The sequence below is a fragment of the Triticum aestivum genome, chromosome 6D (genome assembly GCF_018294505.1).
Source record: "Triticum aestivum cultivar Chinese Spring chromosome 6D, IWGSC CS RefSeq v2.1, whole genome shotgun sequence".
NCBI classification, from domain to species: domain Eukaryota; kingdom Viridiplantae; phylum Streptophyta; class Magnoliopsida; order Poales; family Poaceae; genus Triticum; species Triticum aestivum.
In genome coordinates, this window is record NC_057811.1 from 367,204,064 (window position 1) to 367,215,085 (window position 11,022).

Sequence of the window (11,022 nt, forward strand, 5' to 3'; positions counted from 1 at the left end):
GTAGTGCCTATAATTTTTTTAAAGTCAAACTTTTGAAACTTTGACCAAGTTTATAAAGAAATTACTTATATCTACAATACCAAAGATAAATGATAGTATGAAGTAAGTACATGTTGTGAAGAATCTAATGATCGTTCCAAATTTAAATGTTTTTCTCCACATATACCTGGTAAAACTTTTTTGAGGTTTGACTTTTCAAAACATACATATGTTTATGGACGTGAGAGAGAACCTAACTAGAGAGAGAGTGTGTGTGAAATAGAAAGAGTGAGTGAAAAAAGTGTGTGTGCGTGTGTGAAAGAGACATGGACAACACATGATAAAGTAGAGAAAAAGCATGTGTGTCTTATGCAAACATATCACACATGCATCTTCAACAACGAAAGCGAGGTGAGGAGATAGTGTGTGGTTGTTTGCAACCGAGAGAGAAATACCCCTAGCACGTGGCCAAGAGAGGACTGACAAACAAGGGAGAGAGGTCAAGAGAGACGCATGGAGAAAATGCAGACATGGGGAGGAGAGAGTGTATGTTTGTGACAGAGAGATCCCCTGGAGATCGTGATGGGACTACATGGGTGGGAGGTCGAGTGACAACGTGTGTGCACGATAGAAGATACCCCGAGAGATATCAAGATAGACGTATGGATGGAAGGAGACAATACGTGTGTGATACGTCTCCAACGTATCTATAATTTTTGATTGTTCCATGCTATTATATTATCCATCTAGGATATTTTATACGCATTTATATGCTATTTTATATGATTTTTGGGACTAACCTATTAACACAGAGCCCAGTGCTAGTTTCTATTTTTTTCCTTTTTTTTGAGTATCGCAGAAAAGGAAAACCAAACGGAGTCCAATTGACCTGAAATTTCACGGAGATTATTTTTGGACCAGAAGAAGCCCACGGAGTATTGGAGATGGACCAGAAGAGTCCCGAGGCACCCACGACGGTGGGGGGCGCGCCCCCTACCTCGTGGTCGCCTCGGAGACCCCCCCTGACTTGTTCCCGATGCCAAAAATCCCTATAAATACAGAAACCTCCAGAAAATAACCTAGATCGGGAGTTCCGCCCCCGCAAGCCTCTGTATCCACCAAAAACCAATCGGGACCCTGTTCCGGCACCCTGCCGGAGGGGGGATCCCTCACCGGTGGCCATCTTCATCATCCCGGCGCTCTCCATGACAAGGAGGGAGTAGTTCACCCTCGGGGCTGAGGGTATGTACCATTAGCTATGTGTTTGATCTCTCTCTCCCGTGTTCTTAATTCGGCATGATCTTGATGTACCGCGAGCTTTGCTATTATAGTTGGATCTTATGATGTTTCTCCCCCTCTACTCTCTTGTAATGGATTGAGTTTTCCCTTTGAACTTATCTTATCGGATTGAGTCTTTAAGGATTTGAGAACACTTGATGTATGTCTTGCATGTGCTTATCTGTGGCGACAATGGGATATTCACATGATCTACTTGATGTATGTTTTGGTGATCAACTTGCGGGTTCAGTGACCTGGTGAACTTATGCATAGGGGTTGGCACACGTTTTCGTCTTGACTCTCCGATAGAAACTTTGGGGCACTCTTTGAAGTACTTTGTGTTGGTTTGAATAGATGAATCTGAGATTGTGTGATGCATATCGTATAATCATACCCACGGATAGTTGAGGTGACATTGGAGTATCTAGGTGACATTAGGGTTTTGGTTGATTTGTGTCTTAAGGTGTTATTCTAGTACGAAATCTATGATAGATCGAACAGAAAGAATAGCTTCGTGTTATTTTACTATGGACTCTTGAATAGATCGATCAGAAAGGATAACTTTGAGGTAGTTTCATACCCTACAATAATCTCTTCGTTTGTTCTCCGCTATTAGTGACTTTGGAGTGACTCTTTGTTGCATGTTGAGGGATAGTTATATGATCCAATTATTTTATTATTGTTGAGAGAACTTGCACTAGTGAAAGTATGAACCCTAAGCCTTGTTTCAACGCATTGCAATACCATTTACGCTCACTTTTATCGCTTGCTACCTTGCTGTTTTTATATTTTTCATATTACAAATACTCATATCTACCATCCATATTGCACTTGTATCACCATCTCTTCGCCGAACTAGTGCGCCTATACAATTTACCATTCTATTGGGTGTGTTGGGGACACAAGAGACTCTTTGTTATTTGGTTGCAGGGTTGTTTGAGAGAGACCATCTTCATCCTACACCTCCCACAGATTGATAAACCTTAGGTCATCCACTTGAGGGAAATTTGCTACGGTCCTACAAACCTCTGCACTTGGAGGCCCAACAACGTCTACAAGAAGAAGGTTGTGTAGTAGACATCAAGCTCTTTTCTGGCGCCGTTGCCGGGGAGGTGAGTGCTTGAAGGTATATCTTTAGATCTTGCAATCGAATTTTTTTGTTTCTTGTTTTATCACTAGTTTAGTTTATAAAAGAAAACTACAAAAAAGAAAATGGAATTGAGGGTGCCTCATATGCTTCATCTTTTTAATGTCTTCCATGAAAATAAGGATTCCGATAATTGTGCTCAATTGCTAGAGGAAGAATGCATTAAAATGTTTGCCACTAAATTTTTGAATGATGATCATGATTGCAATGTTGTTAGTATGAATCCCTTGAATATCCATGATGCTAATGATATGCAAACCACAAGCTTGGGGATGCTATGTTTGATGAAGATGATATGTTTAGTCCCCCAAGTTTTGATGAGCAAATTTATTATGATGAAAGCATGCCTCCTATTTATGATGATTATTGTGATGACACGTACGCTATAAAGAATAATGATAACCATGAAACTTGTCATCATGATTTTAATTTTCAATTGGATTATGCTTCACATGATAGTTATTTTGTTGAGTTTTCTCCCATTACTATTCATGAGAATAAATTTGCTTATGTGGAGAGTACTAAAATTTCTATGCTTGTGCATCATGAAAATAATGCTTTATGTGATGGTTATATTGTTGAATTTATTCATGATGCTACTAAAAATTATTGTGAGGGAGGAATATATGCTTGTAGGAATTGCAATAATATCAAGTTTCCTCTCTATGTGCTTAAAGTTTTAAAGTTATGCTTGTTTTGCCTCCCTGTGCTAGTTGATTATTGCTCCCATAAGTTGTTTGATCACAAAATCCCCATGCATAGGAAGTGGGTTAGGCTTAAATGTGCTAGTCATATGCTTCATGATGCTCTCTTTATGTTTCAATCTTTTATGCGAACATCATTGAAATCATCATGCCTAGCTAGGGGCGTTAAACGATAGCGCTTGTTGGGAGGCAACCCAATGTTATTTTTGTTCTTTGCTTTTTGATCCTGTTTAGTAATAAATAATTCATCTAGCCTCTGGTAAGATCTGGTTTTATGTTTTAATTAGTGTTTGTGCCAAGTAGAACCTTTGGGAAGACTTGGGTGAAGTCTTTGGATCTTGCTGTAAAAACCAGAAACTTTTGCGCACACGAGATTAGCTGACATTTTTTACTGGAGAGTGATTTTAAGTTTATTCTTTTTTAAGATGATTAATAGACAAATTCCTCACGTCCATCAATTTATTTCAGAATTTTTTGAGTTACAGAAGTATTCGAATGATACAGATTACTACAGACTGTTCTGTTTTTGACAGATTCTGTTTTCTATGTGTTGTTTGCTTATTTTGATGAATCTATGAGTTGTATCGGAGGGTATGAACCATAGAGAAGTTGGAATACAGTAGATATTACACCAATATGAATTTAGAATGAGATAACAACAGTACCTAAGTGGTGATTTATTTTCTTATACTAACGGAGCTTACGAGTTTTCTGTTGAGTTTTGTGTTGTGAAGTTTTCAAGTTTTGGGTAAAGATTTGATGGACTATGGAATAACGAGTGGAAAGAGCCTAAGCTTGGGGATGCCCAAGGCACCCCAAGGTAATATTCAAGGACAACCAGAGCCTAAGCTTGGGGATGCCCCGGATGGCATCCCCTCTTTCGTCTTCGTTCGTCGGTAACTTTACTTGGAGCTATATTTTTATTCACCACATGATATGTGTTTTGCTTGGAGCGTCATTTTATTTTTCTTTTGTTTTGCTTGCTGTTTGAATAATATCCCAAGATCTGAAATTCTTAAATGTTAGAGAGTCTTCACATAGTTACATAATTATTCGACTACTCATTGATCTTCACTTATATCTTTCGGAGTAGTTTGTCGTTTGCTCTAGTGCTTCACTTATATCCTTTTAGAGCACGGCGATGGTTTTATTTTGAAGAAATAGATGAACTCTCATGCTTCACTTATATTATTTTGAGAGTCTTTAGAACAGCATGGTAATTTGCTTTGGTTATGAATTTAGTCCTAATATGATAGGCATCCAAGAGGGATATAATAAAAACTTTCATAATAAGTGCATTGAATACTATGAGAAGTTTGATGCTTGATGATTGTTTTGAGATATGAAGATGGTGATATTAGAGTCATGCTAGTTGAGTAATTGTGAATTTGAGAAATACTTGTGTTGAGGTTTGCAAGTCCCGTAGCACGCACATATGGTAACCGTTGTGTAACAAATTTGAAGCATGAGGTGTTCTTTGATTGCCTTCCTTATGAGTGGCGGTCGGGGACGAGCGATGGTCTTTTCCTACCAATCTATCCCCCTAGGAGCATGTGCGTAGTGCTTGGTTTTTATGACTTGTAGATTTTTGCAATAAGTATGTGAGTTCTTTATGACTAATGTTGAGTCCATGGATTACACGCATCTATAATTAAGCTTGAGTCCATGGAAATAAGCAGCTGGATGCTTGATACGTCTCCAACGTATCTATAATTTTTTATTGTTCCATGATATTATATTATCCATCTAGGATGTTTTATATGCATTTATATACTATTTTATATGATTTTTGGGACTAACCTATTAACCCAGAGCCCAGTGCCAGTTTCTGTTTTTTCCTTGTTTTTGAGTATCGCAGAAAAGCAAAAACCAAACGGAGTCCAATTGACCTGAAATTTCACGGAGATTATTTTTGGACCAGAAGAAGCCCACGGAGTATCGGAGATGGACCAGAAAAGTCCTGAGGCACCCACGAGGGTGGGGGCACGCCCTACCCCCCTAGGTGCGCCCCCCTACCTCGTGGCCGCCTCGGAGACCCCCCTGACTTGTTCCCGATGCCAAAAATCCCTATAAATACAGAAACCTCCAGAAAATAACCTAGATCGGGAGTTCCGCCGCCGCAAGCCTCTGTAGCCACCAAAAACCAATCGGGACCCTGTTCCGGCACCCTGCCGGAGGGGGGATCCCTCACTGGTGGCCATCTTCATCGTCTCGGCGCTCTCCATGACGAGGAGGGAGTAGTTCACCCTCGGGGCTGAGGGTATGTACCAGTAGCTATGTGTTTGATCTCTCTCTCTCTCTCGTGTCCTTGATTCAGCACGATCTTGATGTACCGCGAGCTTTGTATTATAGTTGGATCTTATGATGTTTCTCCCCCTCTACTCTCTTGTAATGGATTGAGTTTTCCCTTTGAACTTATCTTATCGGATTGAGTCTTTAAGGATTTGAGAACACTTGATGTATGTCTTGCATGTGCTTATCTGTGGTGACAATGGGATATTCACATGATCTACTTGATGTATGTTTTGGTGATCAACTTGCGGGTTCAGTGACCTTGTGAACTTATGCATAGGGGTTGGCACACGTTTTCGTCTTGACTCTCCGATAGAAACTTTGGGGCACTCTTTGAAGTACTTTGTGTTGGTTTGAATAGATGAATCTGAGATTGTCTGATGCATATCGTATAATCATACCCACGGATACTTGAGGTGACATTGGAGTATCTAGGTGACATTAGGGTTTTGGTTGATTTGTGTCTTAAGGTGTTATTCTAGTACGAACTCTATGATAGATCGAACGGAAAGAATAGCTTCGTGTTATTTTACTACGGACTCTTGAATAGATCGATCAGAAAGATAACTTTGAGGTGGTTTCGTACCCTACAATAATCTCTTCGTTTGTTCTCCGCTATTAGTGACTTTGGAGTGACTCTTTGTTGCATGTTGAGGGATAGTTATATGATCCAATTATGTTATTATTGTTGAGAGAACTTGCACTAGTGAAAGTATGAACCCTAGGGCTTGTTTCAACGCATTGCAATACCGTTTACGCTCACTTTTATCGCTTGTTGCCTTGCTGTTTTTATATTTTCAGATTACAAATACTCATATCTACCATCCATATTGCACTTGTATCACCATCTCTTCGCCGAACTAGTGTGCCTATACAATTTACCATTGTATTGGGTGTGTTGGGGACACAAGAGACTCTTTGTTTTTTGGTTGCAGGGTTGTTTAAGAGAGACCATCTTCATCCTACGCCTCCCACGGATTGATAAACCTTAGGTCATCCACTTGAGGGAAATTTGCTACTGTCCTACAAACCTCTGCACTTGGAGGCCCAACAACGTCTACAAGAAGAAGGTTGCGTAGTAGACATCAGTGTGTTCCTGATGGCTAGTGAGAGATAGTCATACTTAGGGGGAGTGCGTGTGACTATGATGGAGGGAGGGATTATGGTACTTAGGGGGGTGCGTGTCACATAGAGAGAGAGAACAAGGGCGAAGAGTGTTAGATGGGTCTATGTAGCGCGAGCGAGATATGTGTATGTGTGAACCAGGGAGATATAAAGTTTGAGAGATATAGAGGAGCCCCGATAGGGCTGATCAGTGGTGCGTCAGATAGCTAAGGGGGGGGGGAGAGATACTCCATCCGTTCGATAATGCAGTGCATATAATTTTTTTAGAAGTTAAACTTTGGAAAATTTGACTAGGTTGACGCAAATATTGTTTATATCTACAATACCAAAGATACATCATACAAAACTACATCTCATGATGAAACTAATGATATATGTTTGTCGTTCTAGATGTAAATGTTTTTCTCCACGTACATGGTCAAACTTTCTGATGTTTGACTTTTCAATAAATCTATATGCTATGGACCGAAGAGAGTGCCTAAGTCGAGAGAGATCAAGTGCGTGTGAAGGAGAATTAGTGAGTGTGCAAAAAGAGCGTGCGTGTGAAAGAGAAAGGGACAACAAACGATAAATCAGAGAGAGAGTGTGTTCGTTTCTTATGCAAACATATCATGCATGCATCTCCGAGATAGAAAAGCGAGGTGAGGAGATACACGAAGATAGCTAGTGCATGATTGTTTGCAACGGAGAGAGACACCCTTATAGCACATGTCCAATAGAGGTCTGGCCAACAAGGGACAAAGGTCGAGAGGGACGCATGGAGAAGATGGACGCATGTGGAGGGAGAGAGGGTGTGTTTGTTTATGGAGATTTTTCTATACGCCTCCTGGAGTCTATGGAAAGAAGAAATAACAAGCACTTCCGAAGGATAGACCCCACTGTTCGCTCATGGGTAAGAAGATTCAAAGAGGACTTCTCTCTACTCATACATAGAGCCAAAGAGAAACACAGAAAATTTATTTCTTCTTTTTCCCAATCCTTTGTTGTACCCTAGTCCAGTATTTACCTTGGTTTCCCACTCCTACCTTAGATTTACAATGGCCATGGATGTAAGGTTATGACTTTGTAAGAACTTTTTGATACTTTAATTTAATACATACAGTAGGAGCCTCTCCTACTGTTTCAGGTGTCAAAAAAAGAGAGGGTGTGTTTGTGATAGAGATATCCGCTCGAGATCGTGAGGGGACTATATGGGTGGGAGATCAAGGGACGAGGTGTGTGTGCGATAGAAAGATGCCCCGGAGAAATCGAGATAGACCAAGTGAGGGAAAGAGACAATGCACATGTTTGTGATGGAGACTAAGAATTAGTCATATACATATAGGGGGGACTGCGTGTGCCTACAATTGAGTGAGAGACAGTCATACTTGGCTAGGCGTGAGATTGTGTGTGTGTGTGCATGTGAAATGGAGAGAGAATGAGGGAGAGAGGGAGAGTTTTAGATGGGTCTATCGAGTGCGAGTGAGATATGCATGTGTCTGTGTGACCCAGGGAGATGGAGAGTTTGAGAGAGAGAGAGGTAAGAGCTCCAAGACGGCAAAGTGGTGCATGAGAGAGTTACGGGCAACGAGCTAGGGAATTTGTGTGCGTGCGATGAGTGCACCCAAGATATTTAGCTTGGACTAGAGAATCATACATAGTGTGCCAGAGAGACCTATACATGGAGTGTGCATGCGAACTAGAAAGACCCCCCCACACACACACAGAGAGAGAGATAGAGAGAGAGGGAGAGGGACCGACAGGGTTTGTGTTTGGATGCGTGCGATAGAATTGAATATTGTCGGCGAGAGAGAGAACATGAGTCCGGGAGAGGGGGGGGTTGCGTTTATGCATCAAATATTTGAATTGGAGAACATGTTGTATGCAATCCACACATGAACGGAGATATGTGTATCAAACAAGTTCATTAATTTGACTTTCAACATGTTCATGGAGTACTATAATACTGTACAACATGCTACTCAATTGAGGTGTTCTTTTGGATTTAGTTCACTATTTTGACCTGGTGAACGAGCTATTTCATTGAATCGAGATATTTCATTTTGGGTTTGATTCCCGTTTTTTAGTGGGTCAACTATTTGTCATATAGTAAATCGTTAGCAACGAGCATGTAAAAACACATTAGTCCCGAGCATCATCTCACCATCTAAAAAAGAAGTGCCAACCTAATATTTCAAAATTTGATTCGAATCGACTTGGTAAGGAGACGTGGATGCTCGTTCTCCCAAAATTTTAACGAACCGCTAAACACCCTCTGCTTGGTGGAATTCGCCCGAGCAAATAAATGGGAGACGCGAAATTACCGGCCTATGTGGGACACGCATCAATTGGCCCGTTGTACATCGAGGGTAGGTTCGTAACTTCATCCAAGCGGGCCTCTCCTTGGCCGAAATGACAGGTGCCAAATAATTCATAAACCATGGGCGGCAAAACACCCTCTCCTCGACCGAAATCGCTCGCGCCGACTATTTCAAAACACGCCCTCCTCGCCTAAAATCGCTCGCGCCCACTATTTCAAAACACGCCCTCCTCGCCCGAAATCGCTCGCGCCCACTATTTGGGAGAAGCAAAGTTACTCTACTATCCCCGACCCTCAGTACACAGACCCAAGCCCAGAAGCCTAAAGGCAAGGGTAGAACTATAATCCGCCCCCCCCCCCCACATTTCAGACAAATGTGTGCATAAGACATGGTTCCCCTCCCAATTCCCCATTCATACACTGTGGGCGCCAAATCACCTTCTCCCCGGAAGCTCCCTTCTGCGCAGCCGCGAAACCTCAGCCCCTCCTCCATGGCGCCCTCCGTCGCACCAAATTCATCGCCGCCCTCCTCCCCAATGCCGGAGATGCTGTCCATTTGCCGTCATGCACCGGGTCGTGTGCCTCTTACTCCGTGTTGCCGGAGCTGCCTTGACGATGGCCGCGTGAACTGTACCAGAGCCGATTCACCCCCGTCGTTGTGCACGGCGCCAGAGCGGCTCCAACTTCGGATGCGTCCATGGCCCCGGTGCTGCTTCCCCGTAGCCTTCGACCGTCGCGACATCTCTGCTTTCCTGCCACCGGTAGCCACCGCAACCACGCCGGCCTCACCGACTCGGCTGCTGAAGCTGCCTAATTCACCGGGCCGCAAGATAGGTCGTACACTCATCTCAAATCACTTTATTTAGGCGTCAGTTGTCTGAATTTTTATTCTGGGCCAATCAATTCCCAATGGGAAGCAGCACCCCTCGAGGCGGCGGAGCTCCTAGGCTGTCGGTTGGCTGGTGTCTAACATAAGGGTGCGAGGGCGCAAGTTTGCCGCGGAAGCAGCGCTTAGGTGGCTATCTTAGAGTTTCATGGGTTGAAGGTATTGCCGCCGCCGGATCTGGATGACGGCGAGTCTTTGTGGATTAGTCGGGGGCGGCGCAACCACGGCAGTGCGGTCGGGCGAGGAGCGCGGTTTTGGTCAGAGCTCTCGTGGCCAGGGACGGCGGAGGCAGGCTGCTCTGCCGGTGGTCGTTGGCTCAGCCGAGAGGCACAAGACGGCCATCAAGCCGTCCGGCGTAGATCGGATAGTACCACAATAAAATAAAATCGTGTGACCCAATTTAGTTTTCAGCCAACAGACGTGTGACCGCTCTCGTACCTTACTGTTGATCTCTTAGGGTATTTCTTCAGACCAGAGATATGTCTCGTTCTTAACGTTTTGCGTTTTCTGCATCTTCAGCCACACCGTCTTCCTTCTCACCGGAGCTGCTCCAACAAGGGAAGCATACACAAGAAGGGAGCTATATTCCCCACTCAACAGTTCCCTGCATCGAATGTGTGTGCCCTACTGTGACAGCCACAACAACTGCAGGGCCATCGACAAGTCAGCACATGATGCTCACTCCTATGGATGGCGGCCAGATAGGTTGTACCCTCATCTTACTTGTGTGCAACATTTATGGCTTTGTTATTCATCTAAGCATGGAAAATAGATTATCACATTTCACTGTATATTCATGCTGATGTCTTAGGAGTCTTGTTCAGGAGTTAACGTTGTTCCATAGTTCAGATAAGAGACTTGTTCTTTAGGTAACACTGTTCCATAGTTATCATCCATCATCCAATGTTATCCCACAGGCTGGTGATTATACCACTTCCAGTATTACCTATTTTGTTCTTTAAAACTTTTGTGTGCCATGTAGTTAATCTCGAGTACAAACGATACATATTCTGTAGCTTTCATCTGTGTTCTCCCTTTAGTTTTTGAGACCTGTTGCTGCTAGTTAAGCCTGGTCCTATTATTTATGTCGTCTCCTATAGGCACTCATTACATAAATCTAACTACTATTTGTCTTCCATGCATGTCAGATATAATTGCACACACTGGTATATCCACAAGAACCTCACGGAGCAATGTAACGGCCAACGAACTTGACATCAATGATACCCAATATGATGGAACATGTAAAGACAATTCTTCAGAAGACCTGCAGAAAGATGTCGAATCCTATTCACCCCACAAGGTCCTTGCT